Below are 12500 nucleotides of genomic sequence, written 5' to 3'. Positions count from 1 at the left end.
ATCAACAAGATACAAGTGATTAAAACTATTGAGCAGATACCGTAGATATATCCTGAACAAGAAAGAGTAACTATATATTACAAAATAATAACACTATATCTATATATATATATTGTATCGGGATGTACAAACACCACATGGAATATGTGTGTGTATGTGTGTGTATGTGTGTGTATGTGTGTATGTGTGTATAGTACCATGCATCCCAGCCTTGGCCAGACGTTAGATACGCTTAAATATGATATTTTTAATTCTGTATTTATTCCATGTTTGGAACACCCAGGTGAATAACGCAGGGTTAAATAATTCCGAACAACCAAGGTACGAGACAAAACATGCTAGTCGATATTTCATCTTGCCAGATCGTAGGTTTCGCCATTCCAGCAGATCACAGGGTACACATTAAGAAGACAGAAGACTCAAACAAATATACGGAACTAGCCAGAGAGCTGAAGCGTATATGTAATACAAAGAGAGTCAATATAACCGATAATAGAAGGAGCACTAGGAACAATCTCGAAACTCTGGAAAAAAGTATGAAAGAAATTAGAATGAGGAGAAAGACTAAGAGAATAAAATGGATGGAATCTTAAGGAAAGAACCCGGATGCGGATATCAATCCACATGAGCTACAAACGCTAACCGGTCATATGCAGAAAACTGCAACACAATTAAAACAAACAAATAAAGATAACATAAAAACAAGAAAACCGTAACCACAAAATTGTAAATTAATTACCTTCCTCCACTAAAAAATTAGTGGTTGCATCGACTAACACCGCACCAAAAAGTCAAGAAGGTCGAAGAGGGTGGATAAACTGGAAAGAGAGAGATCAGTAACCAGGCCTCTACCCGACGTGTCCGAAAGTGACTTGGATCTGTGGAAGGCTTATTGGCACCCGAATTCCAATGATGATGATAATGATGCTGCTGATGATGATGATGATTAGCAGAACCGATGGAAATTCCGCGGCAAAGTTTTAAAACACATTATAAATAAAATGAATAAAAAAATGAAATAAAACAAATAACAACAAATTTAAAACAATTTCTTTAGCAAATTCTTTTTTTAACTTTTAAAGCTAAAACGAATTCATTTTAAATTTTAGAATTTTCGATGAAAATTCAACACACAACACATTATTTTGTATTTCTGAATAATTTAAAAAAAAATATAAACGAACAGATGTAGATCAATTGGCGCATTTTTTTTTAGTTTAAAAAAAAACTTACAGTTTCCTGTCAACATGATTTCTTATAATTATGAAATAAAATAGTAAATTTGAAACCGTAAACAAACAGCCATGTTTTTTTTAATTTTTAAAGACGAAATGGTTTTAATGACTTTCAACTGATAAAGAGCGACTATAAATGAATATAATTCGTTTCTCATAAATTAATGTTTGTGATGATGATTTTTTTGTGACACTGGATGTATGGACAAGTAAATAAATATTTAGATATTAATAATAATAATAATAATAATAATAATAATAATAATAATAAAAATACTTCTGATTTCGTTTATCGATGTCCCCCTGGAAAGGGATGGGATTCCCTCAATCCTGGCTACAAGACAGGAGCTTCAAAGATCAAGGGTTTTCCTAAGGATGTTGGTGGAATCTACAATAGCAGAAGTCTGAAGGCCGCCTAAAACATCGGGGATTCGTAGTTTTATCAATTGTCCTTCCAGACGACTTGATACTACTCCTAGCGTACCTACTACGATCGGGGATTTTTTGTGTTATAATAATAATAATAATAATAATAATAACAATAATAATAATAATAATAATAATAATAATAATAATAATAATAATCATACATACATACATACATACATACATACAAAATTGGAAAGTGTGAGTCATCTGGTATCAAGTTGCAAGTTTTTTTGGTAGATGGCTACTAGACAGCTAGATATGATGGAGTATGTATGTACCTCCACTGGACTATCTGTAAAAAATAAACATCCAGTGTAGCAGCAAATCCTGGGAACATCTACCTGAAAGAACAGTTGGAAATGACTTGTGTGCCATACATTACGACCATGTAATCCCTACAGCCATCTACCTTGAAAATGCTGCTGTCAAACCTGACATAGTTATATGGAATAAGTCAGAGAGAGTTGCAACCGTGGTTGAAGTGAGTGTCCTTAATGATGGAGGTCTCAACAGAGCTAAAAGGGAGAAACATACCAAATATGAAAGTCTCGTGAATACTTGGAAAAGAAACTGGAATCTTAGAGAGATATCAATCATACCAGTTATTATAGGTGTCACAGGGCTTATGAAGAATAACTTGAAGTCATATCTAACTAATATTCCTGTGAACCAAGTGCAAAAGAGATCCAGATAATTGCACTTAAGGGAACAACAACGATACTAAAAAAGAGCTCTTGGTTGGTTTCAATAAAAAGCAGGGCAATGTTGGCAGGAAGAAAATAAAAAAAAACAATAAAACATACATACATACATACATACATACATACATACATACATACATACATACATACATACTCGTATATATACAGTTATAACGGACACACATATATCTGGGCTGGTACGATAGCACCGACAGCTTCCCTCCTCCAGTGCAACCGCTTCGCATTCTACTGAATTGCAACAACAGAGAGGAGAAATGAACACGGGAAGAAGAGGAGCGAGAGAAAAATAAAGCATCTTCGATATGCAAATACTTTTCTACGACAAACACAAGGATTCGGCTTGCATGAAGTGCGCCGTACAAACTATTCGATGTAGCAACAAGAATTGAAAATAACTGTATCGTTTCCGCGGAAAAATTGCGCTAGCTCAGTGACAATGGGCGAACAATTCTTATTCAGTGCAAATTTGTCATAATCTGTGTGTGTGTATGTGTTTGTGTGTATTTGTGTGTGTGTATACGTTTAAGTTGAGTTTCACTAATGCTCGTATAGTACCGAGACGCTTATGGTGTATCTTTCTCTATATTTATCAAGTTGGACGCGTATACCTATATATATATATAAGTGAAAGTGTCTATGTGTGTGTGTGTGTGTACATTTCCCTACGCAATAACTCTGTCAATTTTAAGCCTACAAATTCGAAATTTGATATACAGGGTACTGAGATTTGGGAAAATCGATGTGATTGGTTTTCGGACAGAAATTTTGCGATTAAGGGGTCAAAGTTCAACGATTTGACCTTTGAGAACTCTACCAAACTCCTCCTACAATTTTGGGTCTAATCACGTGACATTTTAGATATAGATTCCGTGGATATGGATCTAACTTAATAACTTGATTTGAGCCCCAAACAATAAATTTTAAGGGGTCATAATAGGGGTCAAAAGAAATTGACCGCTTTATTTGGGGGGGGGGGGCTCAACATACACCTCCAAACACCCGGGGAGCGCCGGGCTTGAATGCTAGTATATATATATATGTATATATATATATATATATATATATATATATATATATATATATATATATATACTACTAGGCCACCCGGCATTGCCCGGTCGTAAAATATGCTTCAATATATTTTGATTAATGCAATTAATTTATTATTATACTAGTACAACTCGTGAACCGGCGTTGCCCGGTGGAAGTCAGTCCCCCCCCCCGTCCACCTCGCAAAAAAGTAATCTACAGTTGCTGTTGGTGGTGGCCACTGCCATCCCTGAACAATTGCGAACACTGGCGGCCGTGCTTTCCACTAGCGATTATTGATGATCTGAGTCAATAACATGCAGGTACATTTGGAATTAAAAAAAGCAATTAAAGGAATGCGTAAATCAGTATGAATTATTAAAATAAAAAAAATAAAAACTGATCCATTAAAATAATAATGTAAAGTAAAAACAGAAGTTTTAGAAGTTTGGGATTCTTACTGTATATAAACTGTTTAGAGTGATTGAAATCAGTGTTAGCAGTTTTAACTGTTTCCGTTTGTTGTTCAAGTCTTCTACCAATGGTATTAAATTAAATTCCAGTTTTATCTTGTTTTCTTTTCTTAATGTCTAAAACACGACTTTTTTCATCTCACCACTTTGAGTATTTTCATGTTAAGAACGGCGTTTGGAATAGACATCCAAAACTCCCCATGTTAAGAGCTGCTTTCGGAATAGACAATCCAACCTACCCATCTTAAGAAATGCGTTCGTAATAGACACCCCGACATCCCCATGTAAAGAACGGCTTCCAGAGTGGACAACTTCTTTTGATGGGGTGGGGGAAATAATTACCCCAAATTTAACTGTTATAATTGTAATCAGCATACCCACCCGCAAATGCTAAAAAAAATTGGAGGATGGGAGTGTCGGTAGGAGAGAAGTAGATTTGTTTATCGCGTATGCGTACAAACCTGGCAGCCAGTGCATTACAGTGCATAATAAGGCCCTTATATCTCTATAAGTACTTCTCTCTGCAAAATTTGAATGAAATTTTTTTAATCAGTATAGTCGAAAACCTTCAAATTAAATAAAATACTCCACAGAATTCAAAATTAGTGAAAACACAAGTATATAACAAATAATTGTTCCTTATGTAATGAAATTTACGTTAAAACTGTAGCGTAGATAATCGGCGTAAAAAATCGGTAATTGTGCATAAAACCAGACCCTAATTTTCAAACACGCGGTTGGTCTGTCAATTGAAGTATGGAAGCACAAAATGGATACAATACTTCAGCTATTCTTCAAGAATGCTTACTTATATATTTGGGCAAAATGTTAAGATATTTTTTTGTTAATATATTTTTTCAAACAAATTTACGTTTTTTTTTTCAAATATAGTTAGGTTTGTTAATGTACTTTAATTAAATGTACTTTTTGTTTAATATACTTTATTTAAACCTGCACAATCTATTACGATCGTCGCCGATTTAAAAATAATATTTCGCCCATATCATCTATTGAATTCGTAGTTATTATGTTGTTTGAATTGATTGTTTTTTTAATATAAAACTGTTAAACTATTTTCTGTTGCACATTCACTTTTTTGTGAAACTGCGAAAACTCTAAAAAAAATGTGATTCGTTGTTTCTTTTCTGTAAATAAATATATTTTAAAAAGATATAAAAAGTTTAGCAAAATATATAAAATATTAACTTAAATGAACATAGTTATTTGAAATGCTATGCGATTAAAGAAATGAATTAATAAAAAAAAGTTTACGTATTTTGATATATTTTCATTATAAAGGAGTGAAAAATATAAGCATAAAATATAGTTAAGTATAAAAATAGTTTGACATATTTTAATATGAAATTAAATTCAAACAACATAATAAGTACGAACCCAGTAGATGGTATTGCCGTAACGTTTATTTTTAAATCGGCGACGGTCATAATAGATTGCGCAGGCTTAAATAAAATATATTTAAATAAAATATATTTAAATAAAATATATTTCAATAAAGTATATTTAAATAAAGGATATTTAAATAAAATATATTTAAATAAAATATATTTGAATAATTTATATTTGAATAATTTATATTTAAATAAAGTACATTTAAAAAAAACGTAACTATATTTGAAAAAAAATCAAACAAATAACTATATATATATATATATATAGACACACACACACACACACACACACACACACACACACACACACACACACACACATATATATATATATATATATATATATATAAATTACAATTAAAATTACCAAAATGATCCAAGATGGTAAAATTAAAGTATATCATAAATATTAAAGAATTAAAATTTATAAAGTAAACTCAACCAGATGTAAAAGCTCGATAAAACCAAATAGGATATAGAGCTTATAATACGAGCAAACAGTTAATAAAACATGTTAAAAAACACTTTGAAATGAGTTAAAAACATATGTAATATGAAAAGGAAACACTAGATAAGTGGATAGTCCTTAATCCGCGGAGTTTCGAAGAAATACTTTCCTTCTCATCAGAAGGTAGGAATTAGCAAAATGCGGGATCGGATTTTGCATGCAAAACTATTTGATGAAACAAGTAAGTCAAAGATCTTACTTGGAAACAAAAAAAGTGAAGCAGAGGGAATATGGTGAAGAAAAAGGTGATTACACATGAATACATAGTCTTGTGGAAGATAAATAATCCAGTGACGGTAACGTGTTTCCTTTTCAGATTAAATATGTTTTTAACTCATTTCAAAGTGTTTTTTAACATGTTTTATTAACTGTTTTCTCTCGTATATATATATATATATATATATATATATATATATATATATATATATATATATATATATATATATATATATACTTGTTCTTGGTGTTTTGAGGTGTGTGTTCAGCAAGAAAAAAAAAAGCAGTAGGAAAGAAGGCTCCAACCCGGAGGAAAAGAACCGAGAAAAACCTGACGTCTTTACTGATACGACCACCGCCAAACCGGTAGTGACGTAGGTTTAAATTAAGGCTAGACAATCGAAAAGAGAGGATGACTTTCGAAGATATCGGTGAAAAAAGCGACCACTTCCTGTAGAAACGTGCCCAGTTGAATGTGAAAAATTAATGTCTTTAGACAATTTTTCGATATTTGTCGTTTGAAAATTCGTCGGATATGTCGAAAGTTTTAGGCAGATATGCAAACATACATACGTACATTTATATATTGGTAGCTCAAATTTTCGACCCAAACCGATTAAAAACCTTTCCCTATCTATGAATACCCTTTATTTAAAATTTCAAATGTTTAGACCAGAAATTGTCTGAGTAATTTGTTAGAGACCGCAGAGGTAAAATATTTTTAAGCTTTGACCCCTATTATGACCTCTTAACATTTATTATTTTGGGCTCAAATGGAATTATTAAGTTAGATTCATGTCCAAGGAACCTATATCTAAAATTTCAATTGTGTATACCAAAAATTGGGAGAGGTGTTTGGTAGAGGTCTCAAAGGTCAAATCGTTGAACTTTGACCCCTTAACAACCAATTTTCTGGCCTAAAATGGATTACAAAGATTTTGCCAAATTTCAATACCTTATATATCAAATTTCGAGTCTGTAGACTGAAAATTGACAGAGTTACTGCGTAGGGAAATGTACACAGACATACACAAAGGGACTTTCACTTTTATAGATATACTAGCATTTCAGCCTGGCGTTGCCCGGGTGTTTGGAGGTGTATGTTGAGCAAAAAAAAAAAAAAAGAAAAGTCAATTTTTAAAACTTTGACCCCTATTATGACCCCTTAAACTTTATTGTTTTGAGCTCAAATCGAGCTATTAAATTAGATCAATGTCAAAGGAAACTATATCTAACATTTCGAGTGTTTAGACCCAAAATGGTAGAGGGAGTTTTGTAGAGTTCTCAAAGATCAAATCGTAAATATTTGACCCCTTAACAGCCAAATTTCTGGCCCGAAACCGATCACAAAGATTTTCCCAAATCTCAGTACCCTGTATATCAAATTTCGAGTCTGTAGACTGAAAATTGACATTATTTCTTAGGGAAATGTACACAGACACACACACAGACACGTTCATTTTTATAGATATACTTGCATTTCAGCCTGGCGTTGCCTGGTTGTTTGGATGTGTATCATGAGCAAAAAAAAAAAAAAAGGCGGTATTTTTTTTTTTTTTAATTTGACTCCTATTATGACCCCTTAGCATTTATTGTTTTGGGCTCAGATCACATTATTTAGATCCTTATTCAAGAAACCTATATCGAAAATTTCAATTGTTTATACCCAAAATTGTCGGAGAAGTTTGTTAGAGTTCTCAAAGGTCAAATCGTTTGACTTTGACCCCTTAACAGCCACATTTCTGGCCTAAAACGGATTACAAATTTCCCAAATCTCAGTACACTGTACATCAAATTTCAAGTATGTAGACTGAAAATTGACAGAGTTATTGCGTAGGAAAATGTACATAGACACACACACACACAGGTTAGAACTGCTGACTACCAACGCGATGGTTGTAGTTTGAATCCTCGGCTAAGCTAAGGTGCTAGTCTAGCTGCACTGATGAGTTATGATAAAACGAAACAGTACTGTATGTGAATGATATATATATATATATATATATATATATATATATATATGGTAAATAATACATATTTTGAAAATGTTAATGTTTAGAATTGTGCATATATCTATCTATCTATCTATCTATCTATCTATCTCCCCCCCACTCTCTCTCTCTCTCTCTCTCTATATATATATATATATATATATATATATATATATATATACAAACATGGAGACCTGACGTTGCCCTGGATTGAATAAGAATCAACAAATGTTGAATAAGAATCAACAAATGTTTCACCTTTTATATTTTTATTCTAATCGAAATCGGTGAAATCGCCCATTTTTCAATCAAATCGATTAATTGCCTACTCTAGTTGGGAACGCATCGCGGTGCACTGGGGGAAGATTAACATGTCCCCCCCGTACCACTTAGTTTAAACTGAAAAGTCAAGTATCACGATTCAATAGTGCTCTAAACATAAATATTTCTTTCAAACGCTTCCCGTCATATCAAACAACCTACTGTTGATTTGATATGCCTGGCGGTACGGCGGTACTGTTTGTGCAGTGAATTTTTTCCATATATATATGTGTATATATATATATATATATATATATATTTATACATATATATATATATATATATATATATATATAAGTGAATGTATGTGTGTGTGTGTGTCTGTGTACATTTCCCTACGCAATAACTCTGTTAATTTTTAGTCTACAGACTCGAAATTTTATATACAGGGTACTGAGATTTGGGAAAATCTTTGTGATCGGTTTTTAGCCAGACATTTGGCGATTAACGGGTCAAAGTTCAACGATTTGACCTTTGAGAACTCTACCAAACTCCTCCGACAATTTTGGGTTTACGTACTTGAAATTTTAAATATAGGTTCCTTGGACATGGATCTAACTTAATAACTTGATTTGAGCCCAAAACAATAAATTTTAAGGGGTCATAATAGGGGTCAAAGTTTTTAAAAAATTGACCTCTGCGGTCTCTTCCAAATTACTCAGACAATTTCTGGTCTAAATATTTGAAATTTTACATAAAGGGTATGCAGAGATAGGGCAAGCTTTTTCATTAGTTTGGGTCGAAAATTTTTAGTTACCAATATATAAATGTATGTATGTATGTCTGTTTGCATGTCTGCCTTAAACTTTCAATAGAGGCGACGGATTTTATCAAGATCAGTATCGTTTTAAAGTTTGGTCTTTCATACGACAAATATCGAAAAATTGGCTAAAAACATTAATATCTTCACCTTCAACTAGGCACTTTTCTACAGGGCGGGGTCACTTTTTTCGCCGATATTTTTTAAAGTTATCCTCTCCTTTATATTGTCTTGCCTTAATTTAAAAAATTGTCGCTTCCAATTTGGCGGTGGACGTAACAGCATAAACGTTAGTTTTTTTTTACGCCGTTCTTTTCCTCCTTTGCGGTACGGGTTCGAGCCTGCCTTCCTACTACCACTTTTTATTTTTTTTTGCTCAACATACACATCCAAACACCCGGGCAACGCCGGGCTGAAATGCTAGTATATAATAACCTCGCTTTTCCTTGTTCATTCTGACATCTTGTTATCCTGATTCTCTTTCAATTTCAAAAATCTTTGGAATCTTATTTTTGCTTTTCTTTCTATTGACAGAATGGTAAAAGGTGGCAGCAGCAGTTCTTGAAAAATTTCTATTTTATTAAAGCTTTGCATCCATCGTTAAAAGTAAAATTAATAACACGAATCGTAATAAAATGCTATAAATATTTCACGCATTTTTCTTATATGATAGTTTAAATAACATTTGTTTGAGTACATTTTACTTTGATTTGAAGTTCATTTTTTTATTTTAAAAAATGTTTTGACAAATACTGATTTATCTGCTGAGTGCTCTATTTCTTTATTTATAAATCTTTGAATGTTATATATATATATATATATATATATATATATATATATATATATATATATATATATATATACTAGCAAAAGTACCCGTTGTTGACTGGGTTCAAAAGCAGCCTACAGAAAATGGACTCTGATTTATGAAAGTATGATAGGTTATGAAAAGGAAGAGTTGTAAAGAGATAGCTTCTAATTTGGGGGTATCAAAACCAAAGTAAAATATGATGAAAGTAAAAATAAAATAGATAAACCCCATAATTTATTATACCATACATGTTCACACTGAAACACTTATCACAATATTCTGTGGATCTATATTTTAAAAAAACCTTGTTAAACTTTGTGACATATTTCCATTCTATGGAGATCAGGTGCGAACGAACACCCCATCATTTTATTATACCATATTTCTTCAAACTGAAACATAATTATCAAAGTATACTTACGCAGATAGATATGAAAAGTCTTTATTAAAGTGTGTGCCTATTTCCATTCTATGGAGGCCGGGCGCGAACGCAGACCCCACACTTTTATTATACCATCCCTATTTAAGTTAAAACATACTTATCAAAGTATTCTTATGTGCATCTATATCAAAAACACTTGTAAACGTTTTTTTTTTAATTTTTAAATTTTTTATTTCCATATTTTGTGGACCAGGCGCGAGCGCAGACCCCACAGTTTTAATGAACCACCGTTCTGCCAGATAAAACATACCCATTCCTGTGTCTCGATACATCTTCTATCATTATATGTAATCAGTTTTTTAAAATAGTCAACTATATAGGAGCCTATTCGTGACCACACACACACACACACACACACACACACACACACACACACACACACACATTCAGCTTTATATTATTGATATATATATATATTTATATATATGTATATATATAATTATATATATGTATATATGTATGTATATATATATATATGCATACATATATACCTATATATATCCACAGACATGTGCTTGGTTGTATGCTTCAACCACGCTGATGAGTCTTACATATTTAATGTGCACACACAGAGACAACAAACAGATGCACACAGACACAATCTCTCCCCTTGTCTCTCTGTCTCTCTCTTTCCTTTTCTCGCTCTCTCTCTCTCGCTCTCTCTCTCTCTCTATATATATATATATACATACATATAAATATATATATGTATATATATATATATATACACACACACACATACAATTATATTTAAAAGTTGTCATAAACTTCTGACATCATAAGAATTTTAAATGGAAATTACACACACATATATTCATTTAAGTGCATATATTTGTGTGTTCGTGTGTGAATTTTTTAAAACTCCTATGATGTTGCCACAATTTTAAAATGTACTTGTTTTTCGCCCAATTTATACAAAATGGTGAATTGCATTTATTCTTTCTCTTTCTACTTTTCTTTCTTTCTCTTTCTCTTTCTCTCTCTCTCATACTCTGTTACTGTCCCTCTCACTGTCTCTCTTCTCTCTCTTCTTTCTCTATCTCTTTCCTTATCTTCGCAGCAGTGTCGCTTTGAGGGAAAGTGTTTTCCTCCCGAGCGATGACTGATCGCCCTATTTATTTTTTATTATTCAGTCTTTCTTATTGTTCCGAAACAAACATCCCCACCCTCTGCTGATCGAACCCGCTTTTCCTTCTTTAAACCCTTTTCTCCTTAATCCCCCCCCCACTCGCACAACTCTTTTACCAATTCAATTTGCACGCTCACCTTCTCTCCCTCCCTCCCTCCTCCTCTTTCCCTGTCTCTCAGTGTCTTCCTCTCTTTCCGGTGTCTTCCTCTCCTTCTTCCTATCCGAACACACAAAGTCGCTCAGGCGATTCTTCTATCACTCGTCAATGATAGACGCACTCTTTTACGCAAGCGTAACGTGTCTCCTCTTTGTAAATTCTGCTGTATCATTTTTGTTTGTTTTTTGTCTTTTTGTTTTCATCCCAGTTCATCTTCATCCCCTCCGTTAAAAAACAAACAAACAAACACAAACACACAAACCGGCTTCTGCAGCATCCATTGCGATCGAGCTGTTTCGGATGGGTTTACACGTAGAAGTATTTCTTCCCGTTAATCCAATGCGTACGAATGCGAAAGTGCGCGCATACAGTCGCGGAATCCCAGACCAATATAAACGCGCGTAAATTACTTCACGGATACCTCCTCCACCCACTCGTGGTACCCGATTCAACATATGGCGATCATTGCACTATATTTCCCTTCCAGGCTAAACCAGCAACGAAAAAGAAAAATATATTTATACTTATAGTTCTTTTTGTAATTTTTAATTGTAACTTGATTATAACAAGGCAAATACAAACTTTCTTTTGGCAATTTGTAATTAATTGTATAAAAATGTTTATAGTAACAATAATTAAAACTTAACGCCATACTCCAAACTTTAACTTCTCATTCGCCATCTTTGAGTCGTATCTAACCTTTTTATAAATGCAAACGAAATTTATATAGTTAACGAAATTTATATAGTTAACGAAATTTATATGGTTAACGACATTTATATAGCAAATGTTTACTTTTAGTTTGTGACGCCATTGTTAACACGGCCGGAAAACATCCTTGTACCAAGTTTTATTGCCCCAAACTTGA

General features: G+C 32.8%; 1 protein-coding gene across 1 annotated transcript in view; it reads right to left on the bottom strand.

Annotated features, from left to right (window-relative positions):
* Positions 1 to 12500, bottom strand: part of LOC145260315 (uncharacterized) — a 91242-nt gene that overhangs the window by 67701 nt on the left and 11041 nt on the right. The gene's annotated exons all lie outside the window — the stretch shown is intronic.

The sequence above is a fragment of the Euprymna scolopes genome, chromosome 36 (genome assembly GCF_053919585.1).
Source record: "Euprymna scolopes isolate OS-2025 chromosome 36, ASM5391958v1, whole genome shotgun sequence".
NCBI classification, from domain to species: domain Eukaryota; kingdom Metazoa; phylum Mollusca; class Cephalopoda; order Sepiida; family Sepiolidae; genus Euprymna; species Euprymna scolopes.
Note: the sequence above shows the minus strand (reverse complement) of the source record. Positions and strands in the feature narration are given on the sequence as shown.